This window comes from Orcinus orca, chromosome 1 (assembly GCF_937001465.1).
Source record: "Orcinus orca chromosome 1, mOrcOrc1.1, whole genome shotgun sequence".
Classification (NCBI taxonomy): Eukaryota; Metazoa; Chordata; class Mammalia; order Artiodactyla; family Delphinidae; genus Orcinus; species Orcinus orca.
The window spans coordinates 44,520,030-44,544,449 of NC_064559.1; the positions used below are offsets into that span (position 1 = coordinate 44,520,030).

At 35.7% G+C, this 24,420-nt stretch overlaps 1 pseudogene; it reads left to right on the plus strand.

Annotated features, from left to right (window-relative positions):
• The first annotated feature begins 600 nt into the window (after positions 1–600).
• The window catches only part of LOC117203463 (NADH-ubiquinone oxidoreductase chain 5-like), a 35,196-nt pseudogene continuing 11,376 nt past the window's right edge, over positions 601–24,420 (plus strand).

Genomic DNA, 24,420 nt, shown 5'->3' on the forward strand with positions numbered 1-24,420 from the left:
TGTTGAAGCTCTCTATTGCATTTTTATTTCATTTGTTGTATTCTTCAGCTCCAGAATATCTGTTTGATTCTTTTAAATAATTTCTATCCATTTGTAGAATTCTTTCCCAAGTAACTCAGAGATCTCTATTTCTTTGATGTCAGTTACTGGAAAATTACTTGGTAGTACCATGTTTCCTTGCCTTTTCATGTTTTTCATGGCTTTGCATTTATGTCTGAACATTTGAGGGCACAGTCACCTCTTCCTGGGAAGGCACAGCGGTGTAGTCTCTGTGTATCTCCATCAGCTGAGGTCACTTGGCACAGACTACAGGGGTCTTCTGTGGTCAAGAATGTGTTGGGCTGTGGATGGCAGTAGTGGCTAGCACTATTGGGATCCTCAAAGGTGCTGCTGGGATCTTCCTGTTCTCCTTTTTCTGCCCATGGGAGGAAGTTCTAGCCAAGGAGATTCCTCTTGGCACCTGGTCTGGTGTGCTGTCACTTGGACTAGTAGCAAAGCCAGGGGCCTGGGGTCAGGTGCACATAAAATTAACACAGCACCTTGGTCCTGGAGCACAGGTGTACTTGCTGCAGCAGTGGCACTGGTGTCGAAGGTGTAAGCATGTGCAGATCATCAACAGAACCAGGGTCTGAGTCTCTGCGGGTCAGAGATTCCAGCTGGGGTGGATACAACTGCAGCGTGGGCCCTGGAATGACAAGATGCACCAGTGACTTGGACCTAGGGGGGCAGGTGGCAGTGTGGGGATGGTGGGTCAAAGTCCCAACTCTGACTCTAAGTGGCAGTCACACGACAGAAGCATCATGTCCACAGTGGTGGCCTATTAAAGCCACATGTCAGGAACCAGGAAGTAGAGCTCAGAGTAGCAGCAGTATGGCTGGGTAATGACAGGTCAGAGCCATGACCTGGGATGCAGGGGCAGAGGTCAGGGTAGTGGCAGTTCTGGTTTCATAGATGATATGGTGTTGTGGCTCCCCAATCCCAGAGAGCAAGGCACAGCAGCCACTGGGACCCCTGGGAGCAGATTTGCCCACATTGATAGCTCCAGACCCAGGGAGAGGAAGCAGTGAGGAGACTCTGGGTAGTTCCATCAGCTGGAATCAGGTTGGTGTAGACTGTGGGAGACCTCAGCAGCAGACTGTAAACTGTCACAGTGGTGAGGCATGCTTGGGTTCTTGTGCTCTCTTTTTCTTCATGGGGTGAACATTCTCTGAGGAGATCCCTCCTGGCACCAAGTTGCTCTGGATTGTGGGGTGGGGGTGATACAGATAAAATGCTTCCTGTACTTTTTATGTACTTTTTATGTACTTTTATGTACTTGTTATGGAGCCTCAGTTTTTGAGCTCTGGATTTTTGCTGCTTCTTCGTTGTAGTCCAGAGCTCTCTCTGAGCTATTAACATTGGTGTGTAGTTGTTTATGTATTGTTTTTGTGGGGGAGATGAATGTTGGGACTTCCTAGCCCTCCATCTTGCTGACCTCTTAACAGCATTTTAAATCTTTTCTGTGACTTGTACAGTCATCATTTTTATACATTTTCAATTATTTTATTAACTTTTTATTGATTTTTAAGAACTCTAAGTCTTGAAGATATTAACAATTTTATTTGTTGCAAGTAATTTTTTCCGATGTCACTGAATATTAGCTATTGGTAATATTGCTCAAACCTTTCTTTTTTCCTTTGATGCAAATGGCTGGCAGTATAGAATAACTACCTTGAGATTAATCACTTACCTGAATCCTGGCACAGTTTTCACCATTTACATGCTGAGTAGGACAGTAAGCAAGCAAATTAACTTCTCTAATTTTCTTTCCTCATTTGTAAAATTAAATGTTTAATAGAGAACGCTAAGATACCTTCCAACTCTAAAATCCTAAGGCCTTTTATGAAATGTAGTGCATAACTGCCATGCGTTGAATTTCCTAGGCACTTTGGAATGCCCTCCCCATAACCTTCAAATAATTAATGAATTTTCTTCCCTCTATAAGAAGCTCTGATATGTTAATTGTATTCTAATAACCATAATTGCATTATACAACTCTCTGCACTTCTCTGAAGCACTTTAAAGCATCACAGCTTTTCAAAGCTGTAAGAATCTTAAAAATCATATCCCCTAACTATCTCATTTCACAAACAAGAGAAAGTTGGCTCAAAAAGATTAAGCAGATTGCCTAAGGCTTCCCAGCTGTGATATCAGATTAGAACCTGCATTTTATGATTCTGAACCCAGTGTTGTTTTCGCTATTTTTCATTGCCTCTGCTTTGGAGCTTTACCATTCTTTTGATTATTATAGTTGCCTTTAATATTTTAATCTTCATATCATTATATACAAAAATATTATTAAAAATTATTTCATGGCTATTTCTACATAAGGGTTTCTAAAGTACTGGGCAGTTTTACGACCTGACACATATCTTTAAGGAGCTTATATTTTGAAAGAAACTTTCAAAACTTTCCATTCTTTGCTTACTTATTGACTTTTAAGCCTACTTTTCATGATTCTGACTTGATTTTTTGGGAAACCCCAAGTCAATCTTGTTCTTTCTGTTTAGACAGATATCCAGACATCTGAGCATATAATACATGAATCTGAGAGCTCTAGTATAATTGTGGCTAGCTCTAGATGTGGACGTTCACAGTTATCCAAAGCGCTCTTATACTGCCATACCTGGTCCTATTTAAGCTCTATTCATTTAAGCAGCTTATCAGAGTGAAACCAGAAAGGGAAAAAAAAATATGACCCAAGCACAAAGAGTTCAAGGGGCCAATTGTGATAGGATTGTTTACCATGAGTCAGAGTACTTTGCTGGGAGTTAGAGACATGGAGATGATAGACATACATCTTGTTCACAAAGAGATCAATTTGGTGGAAAGAATACACAAAATATAGCTAAGTAATAATGTGATTATTCTATGATAGAAGAATAATAACAACATATGCTTATCTGTTAATAAGTTTGGATAAGTCACATAAATCAGATGAATATTAAATTGCAAATACTATTAAAGCATTAGAAAGCAGAAGCATGCATACAGTCAGGTGTAGTTAATCTACTGAGGGCTTCTCAGGTGAGTGATTCCAAATGAAGTAAGGCTTTTGAAAAAGGAAATAGACAAGAATTGGTGGAGAAGACTAAATAAGGAGGACAGTGTGTTCAAGATAGACAACTCAGTTTGACTGGAGTCCATTTTGGCAAGTAACCATAAAAGTTAAGGAGACAGTGGGGATCTAAAATCATGGGAAATAAGAGAGGCAACTTCCTTTTTCCCCACGGTTTTATCCCAGGATATGAAAACATCTAACTAGATGAATTCAAATTAGTCCAACATCATTAATAGGAAGTTCAAATATCACTAAAGAGCATCTATTTAATTGGTGTACCCTACAGGTGTTGGAACTGATTCTGTCATCTGTGACTTTCCTTCACTTATTTTGGAATAAAATTTTGCTTTGAGATTTGACGTTTTTTAAAACCTGTGAAGTAAAGCCAAAATGTACAGTTTGCGTTCACTAAATTTATTTGGACAAGAAAACATTTCCTTTGGGAGATCTCTTGATCACAGAAACAATTAACTTGGCATAATAAACAGGACAGCAAACACCCTTCAAATGATTTGAAGTAATAGATATTGTAAAATCACATTTTTGAATCCTCACTATGTAATTTAAAACAACTTTCAAAACTGTTAGCTTTAATCTTCTTCCCAGCACCATGGTGACATGGACTGGTCTGTGACTATGAGGAAATTGCAACGGCTAATTAGGATGCTTGGAAACTGGAATCATTATTTAAGCTTCAAGAGTCATGATAGAACATGTATTATTTTTTATTTCAAATATAGTTATTTATAATAGTTTAAAATAAAAAATTAGAGTTATTGACAACTCTAACACCCTCAGAAATGTATAGCTTGACAAACACATTCAAACATTTAAAGCAATACAGGTGTCAGAAAATGTATGTTTAATGTGTATTATTAAAAAGTAGAGGCCAGATTAAAATTGTGAAACTCAAACCAGATTTACAATGTGTTGGGATTCACCATTTTCAGAGATTTATTGACAAATTCATCTGTAAATTTTAACCTTTTCACTTGTGTTGCTGTTATTACTTGTTTACAAGTTACTCCTATAAAATCTGTCAGATTATATCATCTTATATTAGAAGAAAATGGATTTCTACATACCTATGAAGAAAATATATTTCTTAAATGTCCTCAAGATGTAAATGTTGATGGTTATTTCACAGATTGTATGAATTTTGATTTTGTTTTCACAGCTTTTCTTTTTTATTTGTTTATTTTTCATGGGAAGGCATTTTATTTTAAATACAGCAGTGTGTACATGTCAATCCCAAACTCCAAATCTATCCCTCCCGCCCTCCCTTCCCCCTGGTAACCATAAGTTCATTCTCAAAGTCTGTGAGTCTGTTTTGTAAATAAGTTCATTTGTATCATTTTTTCTTTTTGATTCTGCATGTAAGTCATATCATATGAGATTTGTCTTTCTCTGACTTACTTCACTTAGTATGATAATCTCCAGGTCCATCCATGTTGCTGCAAATGACACTATTTCATTATTTTTAATGGCTGAGTAATATTCCATTGTATATATGTACCACATCTTCTTTATTCATTCATCCGTCATGGACATTTAGGCTGCCTCCATATCTTGGCTATAGTAAATAGTGCTGCAATGAATATTGGGGTGCATGTATCCTTTTGAACCATGTTTTTCTCTGGATATATGCCCCAAAGTGGGATTGCTGGAACATATAGTAGCTCTATTTTTAGTAGCAATTTACATTGCAACCAACAGTGTAAGAGGGTTCCCTTTTCTCCACACCCTCTCCAGCATTTATTGTTTGCAGATTTTTTGATGATGGCCATTTTGACCAGTGTGAGGTAATAATCTCACTGTAGTCTTGATTTGCATTTCTGTAATAATTAGCAATGTTGAGCATCTTTTCATGTGCCTCTTGGCCATCTGTAGGTCTTCTTTGGAGAATGTCTCTTTAGGTCTTCTACCCACTTTTTGATTCGGTTGTTTGTTTTTTTGATATTGAGCTGCATGAGCTGTTTGTAAATTTTGGAGACCAACCCCTTGTCGGTTGCATCGTTTGTGAATATTTTCTCCCATCCTGTGGGCTGTCTTTTTGTTTTGTTTACAGTTTCCTTTGCTGTGCAAAAGCTTTTGAGTTTAATTAGGTTCCATTTGTTTGTTTATTTTTGTTTTTATTTCCATTACTCGGGGAGACAGATCAAAAAAGATCTTGCTGTGATTTATGTCAGAGTGTTTTGCCTATGTCTTCCTCTAAGAGTTTTATAGTATCTGGTCTTACATTTAGGTCTTTAATCCACTTTGAGTTTATTTTTGTGTATGGTGTTAAAGAAGAAAATATCTATTTTTGACATCCTATCCTATAACACTTCACTCATAAAAGTAAAACAATTATGAAACCTTCAACAGAAATATATATTTCTGTGTGTAAGTCAACATAAATGAATATGTATATAAATAAGTAGAAAATAGAATATAACGACATAATTTCATGTACATTGTCAATGAAATAAGTTTGCTATCCAGAAATCCTCAGAAGCTTTTTCACAAATACCCACATATATACATGTTTTTCTCTTTCTCTATTGCCCTTTTCAGAACATTATTCTTCCATCTGGAGGCTTCCTTGAAGTTTAGGTCATTTGTCTAATCTTATCTTCAATCTCTGATTTCTGTGTTATCTATTAGGCTCCTTTTCTCTACCAAGGCTACAATACCAGTCTCAAGACCAGTTTTCTTCTCCATTCCCAAGTCTTGCCTCATTTCCAGTGATTTTAACTTCCTGTTGACTTACCCAATACTCTGGCCTCCCAGTTCACTCATGTTTAAATTTCCAGGGATCTTTCTCTCTACTCTAAACATCCACAGAAACTTCTTGGTCATTAACTGGAACACTCCACTTCTACAGTCTTCATGATAGACCCCTCATTTACTAATCACACTTCTGTGCTTCTTTTCTCTCACTTAAATATTTTCGGTTCTTTGCACAGGGACCTGTGGTCATTTGACCCTTCTGCTTTCCCCTCTTGTCTTCATTTCCTTTCCTATTTAGTTATATTTATTGGTTCATCATTATACTAGTCTCTTGTTGGTATTTCAAATCTTTTTTTAAACTGAACTACAGTTGATTTACAACAATGTGTTAGTTTCTGGTGTACAGCAAAGTGATTCAGTTAAACATATATATACATATTCTTTTCCATTATGGTTTATCACAGGATATCGAATATAGTTCTCTGTGCTATACAGTAGGACCTTGTTGTTTATCTATTTCATATATCGCAGTTTGTATCTGCTAATTCCAAACTCCTAATTTATCCCTCCCCCACCCCCTTTCTGCTTTGGTAACCATAAGTTTGTTTCCTATTTCTGTGAATCTATTTCTGTTTTGTAAATAAGTTCATTTATGTCATATTTTAGATTCCACATATAAGTGACAGCATATGATATTTGTCTTTCTCTGTCTGACTTACTTCACTAAGTATGATAATCTCTAGGTCCATCCATGTTGCTGCAAATGGCATTATTTCATTCTAGTATTTCAAATCTCTTGATGAACTATCTTTCTGTAGAGCAAACTCTGAAGTGTAAATTCATCAAATTATCTGCCTTTTCCACACCTATGTGACTGGATGCTGCTCTTTCCAATTACCTTCAAACTTACTTCAATTCATACCCATTCTGTCTGTTACATTAGTACAAATATCTATCATCCTATCTAAAGTTAATCTTCCTATTCTCTGGACCCTAGGCTTACCTGCCTATTCAGGACAAATCACCATCAGTCATCTCTTTGCATTCCTTGGATTTCCTCACATTTCGATCTCTAGCTCTCTCCCTTTCTGTCAGAAGAAAATGTCTCAACTCCACATTCTTTCTTGGATTTCCAAACTATATGTTTCTTCCCTAACAATTACACTTTTGAAAGAGTTTTTTACACTTTCTGTCTTCACTCCCTTATTTTCAATTCAGCCATTACAATCTGAATTGTCTTTACACTATTCTACAAAATCCAAACTCAACCAGTTCTCCTAGGAGAACCTCTTTATTGCTAAATTCAATGGACACATTTTATTATTTAATATCTCAGAATCTTTTTTTGTTGCTGTTCACTTGTTTGAAACACTTCCCCCCCGCTTACCTTCAGGATGTCACAACTGCATAATTTCCTTTCTATTTCATAAAAGCTTCCTATGAATTCCTTATTTGGGTCTACCTTTGCCTGCTCTTAAGAGCTTACCTCAATCCATCCCTCTTTCACTCTATGACTTTCTTTGAGTGGCTCATCTACACCCATGATTTCTGACAACTTACATGTGATGTTATCCAAAATTCCTGATCTCTCCCCTCAGCTAGAACCACATGTCCAACTTTCCATTGGGTACCTCTACTTGGCAGTTTCATAGATGCTTCAAATTTCAACATGCTATATGTGAACACATCATGTTCTACTAGGATTTTATGTTTCTGGTATCCTCTGTCCTCATAAATAGTACCACTATTAGTTGTACAGTTACCTATACAAGAAAGATTTTATGCCTCACTGCCTACATCTATCTCATTATCAAACCTAGTTAATTCTACATCCTAAATATTTCTCAAATCCATTCACTGCCTCTGTAACCATTTACACTACCATAATTCAAGTCATATTCTTGACTCTTCTGTATTACTCCATCAGGCTCATATCAGAACTTCTCATTCTAGTCTTGGACCCCTTCAATCCATTTTCCACATAGTAATAAGAGTACATTTCCCAAAATTCAAAACTGATATCACTTATCTGCTTATAACAATTTAACGGCTCCTGATTACCCTTTGGCTAAAATTTCAATTCTTAAGTACAGTGTAAGTAAGTGTAAGTTAAGTAAGATTCTTCATACTATTTGACTACTGATTATCCTTACAGGATTATTCAAGTCACTATGCCTTATGATCAATACTTCAGCCAACAATAACTTTTTATTTTCTCAAATTCAACAATCTTTCTCTCATCCCCAAGTCATTGTACATGTTATTTTCTCAACCAGGAAAACTCTCCCTCTTGCCTCTTCATCCGACTGTGTGAAAATCATTCTTTAGGTATCAGCTTAATGACACTTTTATAGAAAGCCTTTAAGGATTCTGTCAAATGTGGCTTAGATGTTCTTCCTATGGCTTCAGGACACCTCACAAGCACATTTATCATATTTTTCTCACAAATGCATTTATCATAGTCTAATTGTTTGTTTATATATCCAGCATATTCCACTAGTTTTTAAGCTTCTTGAAACTAAAAAGATTGTGAATCTTGTTCACCACTATCCTAACAGCTAGCATAGCTGTTTGTACCCCGTAGTTGAGTAAACAGATGAACATATACATAAACTTTAAAAACTCTATTACATTCTAGAATTGCAGAGGCCCATTGGGTGATAGTTGCACCTATGATAGCACCATTGTATTTCCTGTTTAGGTTGTAGTAATCAATGCTATAGAAGAGAAGTCATAAACATAAATGCCAGAAAGGACCAGGTAGGAAGCATACATGAATATAACCAGCTGGATGGGACTACAGTAAGCAAAAGAGTGGATTCTCTGAATAAAGGGAGTAGTCACTTATTAGCCATAGTTGATTGCCATGTGTAAATTAGAACTCAGTGTTGCTAGAGCTTCTGTTTTTAAAAATAATCAAGAAATCAAACTTTTATGTTAAATCCTCATTTTTGTGGTAGTGATTGGAAAATGTGCAGGTCAAGTAAGACATGTCTGTAGGATAGATTCAATTCTTGAGACTCAGTTTATGACCATTCTAAAACAGTGTCATAAAAAGAGTGAGGTACTCACCAAACTAAGAAGCTCCTGTACAGCAAAATCCATCAACAAAATGAAATGGCAATTATGGAATAGGAGAAAATACATGCAAAGCATATACCTGATAAGGGGTTAATATCCAAAATATATAAAGAACTCATACAACTCAATAGGAAAAAAACAAACAATCCAATTTAAAAATGGGCAAAAGATTTAACTAGACATTTTTCCAAACGAGACAAATGGTCAACAGGTACATGAAAAAGTACTCAACATCATTAATGGACAGGGAAATGCAAATCAAAACCACAATGAGATATCATCTCACACCTGTTAGAATGGTTATTATCAAAAAGACAGAATAATGAGTGTTGGTAAGGATGTGGAGAAAAGGGAACCCTTGTGCATTGTTGGTGGGAATGTAAATTGATGTAACCACTATGGAAAACAGTATGGAGGTCCTTCAAAAAATTAAAAATAGAACTATCACATGTCCAGCAATTCTACTTCTGTTTATTTATCTGAAGGAAATAAAGTTAATATCTCAAAAAGATATCTGTACCTTCATATTCATTGCAGCCTAATTTACAATAGCCAAGAAATAGAAACAACCTAAGTGTCCACTGATGAATAAATAGATACGGAAAATGATACACACACACATACACTGAAATATTACTCCGCCACAGAAAGAAGAAAATCTTGTTATTTGCAAAAACATGGATGGATCTTGAGAACATTATGCTAAGTGAAATTAATTCAGAAAGAGAATAACAAATACTGTATGATCTCACTTATATCTGGAATCTATAAAACAAAACAAAATTGTTTATAAAAACGTAACTCATAAATAGAGAACAAACTGGTGGTTGCCAGAGGTGGGGGGTTGGGGGTAGGTGAAATGAGTGATGGTGGTAAAATCTACAAACTTCCAGTTATAAATATGTCCTGGTAATGTAATGTACAGTATGATTATTACAGTTAACTGTTGTATGTTTGAAAACTGCTACAAGAGTAGATCTTAAAAGTTCTTATCACACAAAAAAAAATTATAACTATGTATGGTGATGGATGTTTAAACTTACTGTGGTAATCATTTTGCAATATATACATATATCAAATCATTATGTTGTATGCCTAAAACTAATACAAAGTTATATGTCAATCATATCTCAATTATAAAAAAGAAAGAAGAAAGACACTAAAAATTTACCTTTTCTAGGTTTCTCGTTCATGTAGAGATGGATATCGAAGATGATAAGATGCAAACATGATTCAACATTTTTACTTTGCCTCAACTCTTTCACAATGGAATATGTTTTCATCTATGTGAACAGGTATACTCATTTGAATATTAATATATGACAGGGAAAATAATTATGAAGATACTGCTATGCACATACTGCTTTTGAAAACTTTCTCCTTCTGATTGTCTTTGCCTAGTCTGTTCCCTTCTATTATACGATATTGTTGATTCCTAAGGATTTTACTATCATCCCCCTATTTAAAATATTCATCTGTTCCTTTCTAACCTTCTTGCTAGCTCTCTTTGCATAACATTACAGCAAGCAATTAAGAATTTTGGTAGAATTTGTGTGTGAGTGCACAAGGATGTGTACATGCATACATAGGCATGTAAACATGACTGGACAGACAAGCCAGAGAGCCTGTAATAGCAAGTAGAAGTGTTGCTGGAATCTTCTAAAATTGAGAAACACTCCACTATAGCACTATTTTTCTAGAGCACTACTTTTCTTTCACCCCACTACTCAGATGTCATTATACTAGAATACAATTCTGAAGGAAAACTCTGCTCATTTTGGATGTCAGACCTGATCTCATTTTCTCTCTCTGACTTCTTTATAAATTAAGTTCACCTGGGCTTCCAGAATAACATTTGGTCCAGTTATTTCTGATATGTCTAGACTTGCGCTACTGTAAGGCATAAAGTGATAGGTAATTTAAGCGAAGTATTTTATATCATTTTTAAAGGATCTGTAGAATATTTTTGAAAAGTGGAAAGAAAAGCAACCTCAGAGCCATAGAGAATTGACATAAATTAAGTTTTTACACAGTCGGGCAAAAAATGCTCAGTGCTAAATTTTTACACTTAATTGGCTCACACAGGGCTGAGAATAGTTCATATTCCCACCAGTCAGAAAGGAAAAACCAAGTAACAGTAAGAAATCATCCAAAAAATGAAAGGCTAGAATAAGTTAAAGTAGTGAATCTGCAAGATGCAGGATCAATATACAAAAATCTATTTTATTTCTATATGCAAACAATGAGTAGTTGGAAATTGAAATTATAGTACCATTTACAATAGCATCAAATTATGAAATTGAAATAAATTTGCCAAAATAAGAAAAAGACCAATACAAAAACTTTACTACTATGATAAATTAAAGAAGAGTGAACTAAAAGGAGAGTTATATTATGTGTATGGATTAGAAATTCAATATTGATAAAAACCAATTCTTCCTAAACTGATCTATAGATTTAATGCCATCTCAATTAAAATCTCTCAGGCATTTTTGTAGAAATTGACAAAGCTGATTGCTTAAAATAAAATAAAAAAACCCACACCTGTTGACTTTTATTTCAATTGAAACTTGAAGACTTTTAGAAATCATTTTATTTTATTCCTGATATACGGCATCATTAAGTAGAAAGACCAGAAGATGAAGCCAGAAAATATTCTCTATTGTTGACTAATTATTTGACCTTAGATAGTTTAATTAACCCCTTGGTCTTCAACTTCTTTATCTATTGAACACCAATACTTTATACCTCATACGTATCTGTAGTGACAAAATGAAAACAAACTTTGATCTTGCAAATCAAATATTTTGAACTCAAATTCTTTCAGGTGCTGAGAAAATACCATGAATGAAAAAGGCAGGCAGGATATAAAGTGTAGAGAACTGACATACTATCTAGGTGGGGGAAAAGATGGCAGTTATTGCTCAGCTTTGACCAATCATTGTCATGAAACCATCCGCATAGTGAAAATGAGATCCCTCTGTTGCCAGATCATCCAAATTCTCATGAAAAGTAGAAATATGGATTTTTATATAACACCCCCCATTCAAAAATGTTGGCAATCAATTAAAATGATTATACATAGTATGGGCCAACAAAACATGTCTGTAGGCTGTGTTCAGTGAGTGAGAACCAATTTGTTTCTGCTATCATGAACTGCTGTACACATGTTGGGTATTATTAATATAATGATAACAATATTCATAATGAAAGCTGTGCCAAACACATAAGTGGCTCTAAGCAATAGCAGAATATAACTGATAAAACATACGAATATTCACGGGGCGATCAATAGCAAATGAGAGATCCATATTTGAGCCTGGAACAATGGATAATATTTTAAAGAAAATTAGACTGATTTCTAATTGCCAGGACATTTCCTGGTTGGACCTACAAGTTGTTGACTCTGATTTTCAATTAGTAAAGCAAATTCTAAAGAAAGCAACTATCATGGGACAGAAGGTGAGGGTGGTCGACCCTTGCTTAAGTAAACTACTCCACCCAAATAATCACATGTACATCCAGGCAGCTAACTTACATTGTCAAGGATTCAGAAAATCACTGACATCACCCAATTTCAACTCTTCTCTTTTTAAGTCCAGATAGCTCAGTATACAGTATCTCAATCACTGCATGAATATAATTTCTTTTCCATTAATTTTCAGCCCTCTTTCTATAATGGTGTCTAATCAATGGTTGTATGTAAATTTTCTTCTCTCTCTTATGTTATTATAATCATTCAGTGGGATGATTCCCTACTCATATTCTACCCGCCAGAATTTTTTTGCATAATTCTTTTTTATAAGTGCAATGTAAGTACTGAATATATAAATTTGATCAATCTAGAATCCATCACTAAGTTGAAGAAAATTAGTTAAATAAGTAAAATCTATTAATCCATTAATTCAGATAACCATTTAATAAGTAAAAAGTGAGACTTTGCTTGTATAAAATAGTTGATTAACCCTTTTCTTCCTACAACTTCCTCATGAAGTAAAAAGAGGAGAGTGAGAGAAAGGAGGGAGAAGCAGAATGAAATTCAAATTTTTTCCAGCTTTCAAAAAATGAAACTGAAAAATATCTCTTTAGTGAGCTGTATTTTACAGCAAGTAACTGGAATAGTTGAGGCTAGAACATAACCAAGCATACAGATTCAAAACGGAAGCTATAATCTCTTGCCGTATTTATCAGACTTACTACTGCATTGAAATGAAAATAGAATCACCAAAAGAAGATCCTTGAACATAGTAAGAAACAACAGCTTTCTACTTCCACCAACTTGCAGGAAAGAGTCCTAGATTAAACCTGAATAACTTCAGGACTGAATTTCGACTCAAGAGCAGTAAGTAATCAGACAGCTACTGTTTTCTTACAAGAAAAAAAACCTGTCAAAAGATCCTTTTTACTGTAGCTGAGTATCATGTGCTAAATCTCACCCATAAAGGAACACAGCACTAGCACTACTTGGGATCTCTCCTAGGAGACTGGATTGTGAATCCTAAAAGTTACAGAGAGAAAACTGGATTATACTACTTGGAATTTCTACATGTGCCATTTCCCTAAGCCTCCCATCTGTAGATACTCAGTAAGCACCCTTACTCCTTGTTGTGTTTCCCTGTTCCCTTTGAGCACTGGGGATTTATGAAGGCCAAAGTGGGGGGAATATAAATGAAAGAAATAAAGCAGAAGATGCCAAGAAATTTTTCCATCAAAGTTAAAATGAAAACTCTTTGGATATCAGAGGACCAAGAAGCAAGAAGCAAGAGCAAGAGACTGGAAAAAAATAAAAGAGAACTCCAAAGATGCCCTGGTCATTGTACTCCAGTCAGTAAAAGAATATGTATTGAGTCTTTGTTGATTATAGGATCTAATTCCATGAAAGAAGTGTCTTATCACTCAAATCCTTAAAGATATGTATAAAGCAGTGCAGACACAAAATAAGGAACCATTGTAATTGGTCTAGAAATGTTAAACTTTGGAAAGAATCATTTGAAGTCACATTATCTGGGCTCCTCATTTTTCGGGTGTGAAAACTGAGACTGCCTTGAACTAAAATGAATTACCTAAGGTAACACAGGTAATTAGCAGCTGAGCCAGGACTAAAAGCCTCATCTTCAGATGCCTGGACATATGTTCTGCTCCAGTGCTATTGCAACTGCAATGATTAGTGAGTGTTTAGTAGCTGGGAGAGAATACCAATAAAAATTTTAAAAATCAGATAAAGTAAAAATTAGCTTGAAAAAGAATATTGTTACTGAGGAATCAATTAACTAATGTTCTTGCTTCTTTAAAAACATTATATTTCAAATTCCAATAAAATCATGTATTTAGAAATACATGTGCCACAATTCTAATTAACGATAGGGCCTCCAGAGAAACACATTTTCCTCTGCTTCTCACAATGCAGAAGCTGCCTAGTCATTGTTTACATTTCTGGAGATAAAAAAGGAACCCAGTTGGCTAAAGTTGCCTTCTTTATTCTGCCTCTAGCTTTTCATCATTAACTTTTCCTCATATTGATCAATAACCCTTGAGTAATAAACAAGCAAAAGTGTATCTTCTGTAAATGAGTTACTCAAGAAAGTTAAGGTTTTGATTAAATGGTTTTACATATAATACTTCATGAGGACTTGGCTCCAACTAGTCTTTATTGAGGGTGTAATAGATGCCAGGCACTGTTAGCTGCTTTTTTATTAGCTCATTTTCCTTTCTGAGCTTCTGAGCACACTCTGCACATACATTTTGGTGGACTATAAACCATAATTATGAGTTCTTCCTCTTAATATACTTTACTGGTCTCTTTCAATCCCTTTCTATCTCAAGTTCCCCAGTATAATGGATCTGTAGTTCCCTTAATTCTTCATTTTGTTTGGCAAATAGTTTGTTTGAAAGGTATAAAATGCAGAGAGGAATATATAAACAAATGGTATAAACAGAAAAAGATAGATGTTTGAGACTCTCAGCCTTATGTTTTACCAGTTATGGGGCCTTGGGAGAACCACTTCACATCTTTAGGGCTTAGTTTTCTTATCTATAAAATTAACCTAACAACTTCTCTTCCTGTATTATAGGCAGACTGTGAAGCACTAATGTGATGATAATGACCCATTATTCAAAGGCAAAATATAAAATTTTCTCACTAAGAAGAAGACATGAATTTAATTAGCATCAAGAGTTTTCTTTTAAGTTCAGAAAACTCGATACACGTTTTATATCAGACATCATGATTTGATCAATTTTGGGCCCTTACTGTTGAAATTGAATCTTATCACTAAATTTCACTTCTTTGTCACGAACAATCCTGAAACTTAATTCTGTTGTGCAAAAGAATTTTGCAATGACCTAATTTTTAAAGTAAATACTGTTCAAAATTACCAGGAAAGCATGCTGTCCTACAAAACACTTTATGGGGCAAAGAAGCACACTCAGAGCTGGACCATCACTTTCCACTTTTTTCCATGACCTTAAAAAAATTACACACTTGAAAACTAATAATCACATTCTTCTTGCTCATAGGAGAACGTGTCCAGCTGAATACAAGCTCATTCATGTTGAACTGGGTTCTTTGAGAACACATTACAACATTCGCATACTTAAATATAAATTCTGTATTTTATATATATAGACTATTTAACCATCATTGACCTGTACTATACCTCAAAAAAACTGTGATAAAACCAGAGGAAAGAATTCAACAGGGAATCTATAAAGATAAATTATTTTTCCTAGTTGCAATGATTTCTTCTCATAGACTAAGTCATAGCCTTTAGCTTTTCTTATATGAAATATTCACTTCTACTCTATATTAATTAGGGTAGCCTATTTGCTATAATAAATAGACCCCAAAATGTGTAATGACTCAAACACAATAGAGGTTTTTAAAAAACTTATGCTCACATAAAAGAAACTGCCTGGTAAATACCTCGGTGGGATTGTCCTTTTTCACACAGCTATTGGGTGAACCAGACTGACAAGCCTCTGCTATCATCAACACATGGTTTTCAAGGCCATGCTGGGATCATCTCCATATCAGCTAGGTGGAGAGAGGAAAGAATATGAGTGAACACATAGAGAAGGTTTTTACAGACCAAGCCTGGGAGTTGAACCTATCACTTCTACTTACATTTTATTGACTAGAACTCAGCCATATAGCCACATATAACTGCAAGGGAGCCTAGGAAATACATGCTGGCTGTGTTCCCAGGAAGAAGAAAACATGAATTTAGTGAGCATACAGCACACAGTCACATCTCCTGAATACTTAAATGGACATTATCTTGATTTTTGATAAATAGATTAAAGCCATTTTACACTCCAGTGCTGTATGTCATTCAATAAATATTTCTTAAACATCCACTGCATATCTTTTCTACATAGGTAACGATGTTGTGTGTAGATGCGTACTCTAGACTCAATGGAGAAGAATCAAACCCAACAGCCAAATTTATACTTAGAGAACTCAGAGCAACAAAAATTGATGTTTCCACACTGATTTTATGTTTTTTGACCAAAAGTACTTCTCAAAACTCCAGGCTATAAATAATGAGAAAGTTTTATATGGGGTGTTTATTCTATCAAAACTTGCATGATCTCTTATAATGAAATCTTCATATTCTTGATTATGGGCTCAGCCAGGAAAGTTTGAAGGAGCAAAGTGCTTTCATGTGATGGAGAAGAGCTAGAAAATGAGGTCATCATACTTGGTTGATGCAGGAATTCTTTCTTCAGTTTGAAATAAAGCAGCATATTTCAAATGAACACAGTGTTATATGTATTCCAAAGAAGTAAAAGTTTCAAGAAATATCCTTATCATTTGTGAATCACTGATTCTATTCTATTCATTAAATTAAAAAAACAAAAACAACAAAAAAACACCAGCCACAATTTTATGACCAATGAGTTACAACTAAAGATTAAAAAAGCCATGGTGGAAAGAATAGAGCAAGGGTTTTGGATCTGTATGGAGTTAAATTCTTATCCCTGGGGCAAGTTAACGTGGTTTTAGCTTTAGATTTTTTTCTTTTATATGATGATCCTACTCTTTATTGGGTGATATTATGAATTAAATGACCACTAATTTGTAATGTGATTGGCACATGTAACATATTCATTAAGTGTTTGTCTCCCAATAAATTTTAGACTCTTCTTATTCTCCCCCTCTTCAAATTTTCCCTTTGTTTCTATACTTTCTTACTGTGTTAATTACATGGTAAGCTAGAATTGGAAAAAAAGGGTTATCACTGAGATCTAAAAACTAGATACTACAATTGGGCTTGTCAGGATAATTGTGGCAATTCCTATCTCAACTGTCTTGGTAGTTTTTTTCCTTTGAACTTTAAGTGCTTTTTTTGTTATTTTTGGTTTTATTTGGGTTTTTTCCTGAGCACTGAAAATCTTAAGTGAAATAGAGAATATGTTCAGTATCATAGTAGTCATTGGTACTGTTCACTTATATTTCAGGTTGTCTTCCATCTAGGTATACGGTAGGGGTTACACTCCCTCCCCACCCTCCTTGAAGCGGAATATGAGTAGAGGCATGTGCTACTTCCCAGTGGAAGTCTTTGAAACCAAAAACAATTTTCCCTTTCCTTCACATTATCACAGTGATCAGAAGTGTTCCACGTGTGGAGACTCCAGCTCCTCTCTGAGAACAACTAGGAGGAGAGCCCCCTACTGACTGTAAATGGACATACAACATGAGCTAGAAACAAATTTTTTCTAAGACACTGAGAATTGGAGGTTATTACCAAAGTATAGCCTCGCGTATTTTGACTGATTAAAACAATTTTCCCTTATTTATATAAGTAATTATATTAATTTTCTTGGGTTGTCATAAGAAAGTACCATAGACTGCGTGGCACAAACAACAGAATTTTGTTTTCTCACAGACCTGGAGGCTAGAAGTCCAAGATCAAGGTGTTGGCAAGGTTTGTTTCTCCTGAGATCTCTCTCCTTGGCTTGTAAAGGGCCATCTTTTCCCTGTGTCTTCACATGGTCTTCCCTTTGTACTTGTATGCCTTCTGATCTCTTATAAGGACACCAGTCATTTTGGATAGGGATTGACCTATCCTATTGACCTCATTTTAATTCAATTGCCTTATGTCTAAACACAGTTACATTCTGAGGTACTAGGGGTTAGGATTTCAACATATGAATTTTGAGGGACACATCAATGACCATAACAGTAATATTTATTCACCTAGCCTAAGGTGCATTATTTTATATGCATTATTTTATATGCTTAGCCTTAAGGCTAAGCAGAAATGTAAACTTCCATTGTAACCTCGATTTTGACCAGAGGCTAGAAATTAATTTGAGATGATACCCCATGAATATCTAAACCAATTTAACTTACTATCAGTTTTGGGTCACAAAGCCATAAGCATTTATTTCTACTTTTCATAGATCATCAATATCTAATAGTTGCATTCATATAGATCTAAAACAACCATAAAAATATGAATAATTGATCAAATAAAAAATTGTTTTTCATTTCATTTAATAAAATGTAACCTCTAGGAAAGTAAGGATTTCATGTTATTTTTCATTGAACAAAGACTGTCTGATAGTAGCTACTCAAATGAATAAATATATGAATTCGTAAACAAGAACCAAAAATCCAAAAGCTGTCACTGAATTGATTTGCATAGCCTGGGAATATTATGTATAACTTCTCCCAAATGATATTTCTATGTGAAGACTGGGCAAAAATGTGAGAGATAATGTATCAGTAGGGAGTATACTTCTAGAAGGTTAATACAAACAGCTTCATAAATTCTTATCTACTTCTTCCAATTACTCCTCTCCTATCAATAATAAGTTGGATAACCAAGACTGTTGAAAGGATTGAAAGTTAAAAAAAAATTTCTGGTGTCCCAAAACACAGCCAGATTTTGAGGTATAGGAAGAATGCCAAAGAAAAGGGAGCAACAGTTGTCCCTATCAGAATGACACTATTTGGTAATAATAGCAATGATACCTGGTATAACATCTTTGGCCCCTCCCAATGTTTATGAATTATGGGCATTTCTCTGACCTACTGGGGGGAGGAAGAGCTGCCCACCCTACCAATGCTCCCAAGGGAATGTGTCTGATGAAAATGTATTTATGGCTGATAAATACTGTGCTCTAGTTATGTATTTTTTCCATTTTAAAACTACTGTTCTACAAGTTTTAATTCATCAATGACTTGAATATGGACGAGACAGTATAGTACAATTTAAGGGAGGAACTGAACTAGAAGTGAGGAATCTGGTTTTCTGGTTCATCTGTGTGGTAAATTAGGTAAGTGATCTTGAGTGAGTCACTTAACCTCTCTGGGCCCCAATTTCTTCATTCATAAAACTGGAAGCCCAACACAAGAGCTGATGAGACTCTTCTCTGGTTGAAATAATGGATGGCGGGGAGGCAAAGCCTGGCTCTTTTGGTCAACTTGCCCCCAGACCTTGCCTCGACACCATCAGTGTTCTATGGGGCCCCTTCTTGGAACCCAGGGCTCCTCAGACCAATGAACACAGGCTGTCTAAGAGCTCGCTATGGTCCTCTCACTCACAAAAATTCTACAACCCATAGGAGTTTTTCTTTTGTCATTAAGTTTCTGAGTATAAGCTGAAGTCCATTTTATAGTTTTTCTAGAGAAACAAATTAGCCTAAATTTTGGGTGGGACACTAGCTTATGTTTTTTAAATATTTGGATGTCTACTGTTTCCTCTCCCTAAAATTTATTGCTTCCTTTTATCCTCCCTTCCTATAACACGTTCACTATTTCTACCAGGGAAACTCCTGTTTGACCTTAAAAAACCCTGTTCAGGGATTCTTACCTCCACTAGTAAGCCTTTCCTGACTACCATTTAAGCCTTTGCTGACCCTCAAACCAATTCCTCCATTTTACTATCCTTCTACCATGTCCAGATCCCTATGATTACATGAACCTCACTGTCTTGTGACTGCTTCTTTATGTAACCACTTGCCTTCCTCTGGCATGAGCTCCTTAATGGATGAAACTATGCCACACTTAACACTGTGCTTAGTGGTTATTAATATACACTCAGAAGTTATTTATTGAACTAAAAAGATATTCTGGACATTAAGCAACCCTGTAATGGTAGTACACAGAAGTCAGTTGAGGGGTGAAACTGAATTCACAGAAACTTCCACATGGAGCTGAATTTACTGATCTGACAGTAATCAGGTCTGAATTCCTCCTTAATACATTCAATATTAGGGAAATGGGATGAGAATGGGGGTAGGCTAATGCTAAATCACAGCAATGCTAAATCACAGAGTTCGAAAGAATATTTCCCCTTTGTAAAAGTGTCACTATTTATTCCCCTTTAGTCATTATTTTTTCTGGGAAATTGAGAATTTTCATTTGAAAATCAATTTTTTTTCTGGAGTACCCACCCTGGACTTAAGCATGATGTTCTAGAACAAAATATTTCCTGGAGAGATCTGAGTGAGGCAGAAACAAGATCATTTTCAAAACAGCTTCAAAAGTTAGTCTGCCTTCATGGCTCTTCCCAGAAGTAAGACCCAAGAGCTAAAAAGGAGTGCTCTAGGTTAAACCACTGATTTCCTAAATGTAGTTGCACATTTTACATACAGGCATTGCTCATTATTAAAATGTGGAATATGTTGACTTTTATCTGGGGGTTAGGTGGGATGGGACTATAAAAGCATCTATTAGTGCTAATTATACCTTGCCTTTCATCTCATTAGCAAAGCAAACCTAAAATTTAAGGTCCTTGACAGAATGGCATTTTGATTGGGCACTCTTTATTTTAGTAGCTTATGATTTTTCACTTTTAGTAGCAGAGAAAACAATCAATTTGTCAAGGATAAAATGTTAAAACTGAAAACACTGCAGTTATTACAGAGGAGCAAGCTAGCAGCTGATTTAGCCATCACCTAAAAAGCAGCAACATCCTGGCCGTGGAATTTAGATCATCTAGTGAGAAAGTTCTGACTTGTCCTGGAAATCATTGGTGAGGGTGATGAATGTTGTGACTTTGCCTAAATAGGAAACCCTGTGAAGAGGGAAGGATAGAGTAGGCCTGAGGGACACTGTGGATTTAGAGTCAAATAAATTGACAACAGTACTTTGATCTTTTTATTCCTTGGCCAGTACAGAGAAAGGTCTAGGTAAAAGGTCAAAGCTAGGTAAATTAGGAACAGATACTTCTCTTCTTAAATTTGAAATCCCGTGGATAGAGGGAAAGCAGCTAACTGGAGTGAAATGCACACTACAGCATCAGAATATGAATTTGGCAATGTGATTTCACTAAGCCTTATACCATTTTTAAACTTTCTTATTAAAAAAGAATATTTTAATTCATGCAAATGGCTTCAACTGTATCTTATATCTGTGCCCCTTATATTAGTGATAAAGAGGGCTTGGTCTTTTATGAAGGGTTGAACATGGAGTATCTCATTTAACTCTCATAACTACTTTCTGGTGTAAGACTATTATTAGCCCCACTGTGTCAATAAGGCACAGAGATGATAAGTAATTTATCCAATTTTACCTTGGATAAATTTTTTAGAGTAAATTTATATTATAAGTAAAATTTATTTGGAGTAAATAAATTAGACTCCAAAGTCAACCCTTTGCTGCTTTCATAGGAAAAATGGGAAAGATACAGACCGTGTATGAATTTCTATGGAACCCATGAAATAAATATTAGAACAAATGCATTTTATTAGTGCTCTGAGCATCTTCAAAGAGGCAACAACATAATTGGTTATAACCACCAAGGAATTTGAAATTTACCCTTCTGATGTCTTTTAAATATGTTGAGGAGACCCAAACCCTGAAAATGATGGTATTTGTCTTAGAACATCATAAAATAGTGATGTCACAAAGGATGTCACTTGAGGTAAGAAAAATTTTACTCTCAGAAAATATATTTGCATTCTGTGTGTAGGACTAATAGTAGACATATGTTATGGATTGGATGTTTGTGTGCCTTCAAAATTCATATGTTGAAGGTGTAACCCCCAGTGTGGCTGCATTTGGAGGTAAGGCCTCTGAGGAAGTAATTAAGGTTACATGGGGTCATAACTGTGGAGTCCTGATCCGATAGGGTTAGTGTCCTCTGAAGAAGAGGCATCAGAGAGTTCAAAGGAATGGCCATGTGAGGACAAAGCAGCCATCCTCAAGACAGGAAGACAGCTCTTATCATAAACTGAACCCTGCTGGAACCTTGATTTTAGATTTTTCAGCCTCCGTAATTGAGAGAAAATGAATTTCTGTTGTTTAAGCCACCCAGTTTGTGGTATTTTATGATGACAGCCTGAGCAGACTTACACAATAAAATGTTTGGAGAAATCACATTTTCAAGCTTTTACTTTAATATTTTTGTGTTAGTCATTCCTTTTGCCCTCTGCTAGCAGCAGACAAGTAGTAGCAGGTCTCAAAGATTTAAGAAAATCAGATACCAAATAAACAATACTCTGTATTGATTCATTTTTCTATAATTCTGGGAAAGAACATCATTTTTATTTCAAGTCAATAAGCTTGTTCAGTTCCTGGAATACGACTATCTCTCAGGGGACAACCAGGAGCCACTGGACAGATGAGACATGTCCTAAGCTTTGTCAGTTTGAGAATATCTTTTGGTATGAAAGCTTTTGTGTTTTTATATTGTTGTTTATTTTGAAAACAGTTTTATAACTAATGAATATTTATTGGAAATTTCCAAGGAATAAAGGTACCCATAGTACCACTACCCAGACATTCTGGTAACACTGGAGGAATTATAGTCTAAAGATACACGTCCTGCTTATACTATCCTCCTTTATAGAGGAGATACTTCAGAGCATGGGTTCAGAGGATCAAATCTGTGCCAGGCTTTGTCACAAACTCCTCGTGAACTCAAGGAAAGTCTGCTCTTCCTGGTCTCAATAGAGAAATACTAGTAATCTATGTTAACTACCAATTTCCAGGACTTTTTATATGAATGTATTTTTACATGATAGTAGAGCTTGATCCTTCTCAAAGAGGGAATAACATAAACGTCAATGTTATCATCAGTGACAGGCAGCCCCTAGGGTAGGTGGAACAGTATGATTTGTGCAGAACCCAACTTCTTAGTAGGTCCAAAAAAAACCCAAACAAACCAGAAATACTGGAAATTTTACAGAGCTGGACTTCTAATTCACAGTCAGTAAGTTATTCAGCATATATTTAGCACCAACTGTGTAAGCAAAGCAACCATAATCTTACTTGGTGCTGTTAATGGAAGTGGGAGAAAGGAAAAACAGAGAATCTACTTTACTGTCTAACCCACTATTCCTTACATATTTTCTTATATTTACTCCTATATTAAATAGGAGTTGAAGATCAGCTCTAATTCTCTCCATTCCTCAGAGTCTTGGAATCACACACACAAAGAAAATAAAGTATGAGATGGAAGGAGGCTGCTCTTCACTATACACGCAAGTCTAGAAGTCTATAACATATGGCAAACTCAAAGGCATAATTCTTCACGTTTACTTATGGGCATTACTAAATAATAAAACCTAGTTTTTTCTTTGTAAGGCTACTTTTTAAGGTATTTTTTAAAGGAGGGTTAACAAAGCCTTAAGGAGTGCACTGTACCTGGCATGCTATGACAGAAAAACTATTGTAACACCACCAGCAGCTCCTATTCTCCAGGTATTACAGACCACAAAGAACATGCTACATTATGGCTTCAAACTCAATACAAAATCATAAAAGAACCAGCTTCAGACTACTGCTTCATCATTATTCTCTAGGCTCTAGTGAGAGAATAATGGGCAAGTTGCTTAATATCTCTTAAGTGTCTGTTTCCTCATTGTAAAATGAGCATAATAATGTCTTTCTCCATATTGCAATAAGAATGAGATGAAAGAACATTTGTGGGTATATCTTTCAATGTCCATCAGGAAAACAGAAACCATTCTAGAGATTTCAAACAGAGAGGGCTTTAATGCAGGGAGTTGGTTACAATGACTTAAAAAGGGTTGTAAATGTAAAAGGCAGAGAGGTCGACTGTGCTGCGATAGGAAAGCTGTTATCACCACTGCTGCCACCTTCTGCCACTGTTATAACTGAACAGGAACCCAGGAGTCCACACTCCATTAAGGAGCCCACACACAATCTCACTGCTGCTGCAAAAAGCACTGCTACTTCTGCTGTTAGAACTGCTCTGCCACCACTTAATGAGAATCCAGGTACTTAGATCACCACTGAGGACCTAGCTCTCCCATTGCTCCTCCTGTCCAAAATGCCTCCAAAAGCAGGGGGGGGAAATGGCTTCCTCCTTCCTTTTGCCTTACCAATCTTCTACCAAGACATCATGCAGAACCATCTGTAAATCAGGTCTCAGTTTTTCTTCTTCTACCAATTGACCAGAGGAAGCAAGTCAGGAGCTGTTTCCCAAAGGGACAGCACTTGCTTGCAGAAGAGGCCATGGCTTTGCTCCAAACTACCCATGAAATGTTAGGTGTGGATTGAGGGAAGATAGCAATAAAGCAGAAGTAGGAGTTATACAAGTCTGAGTCAC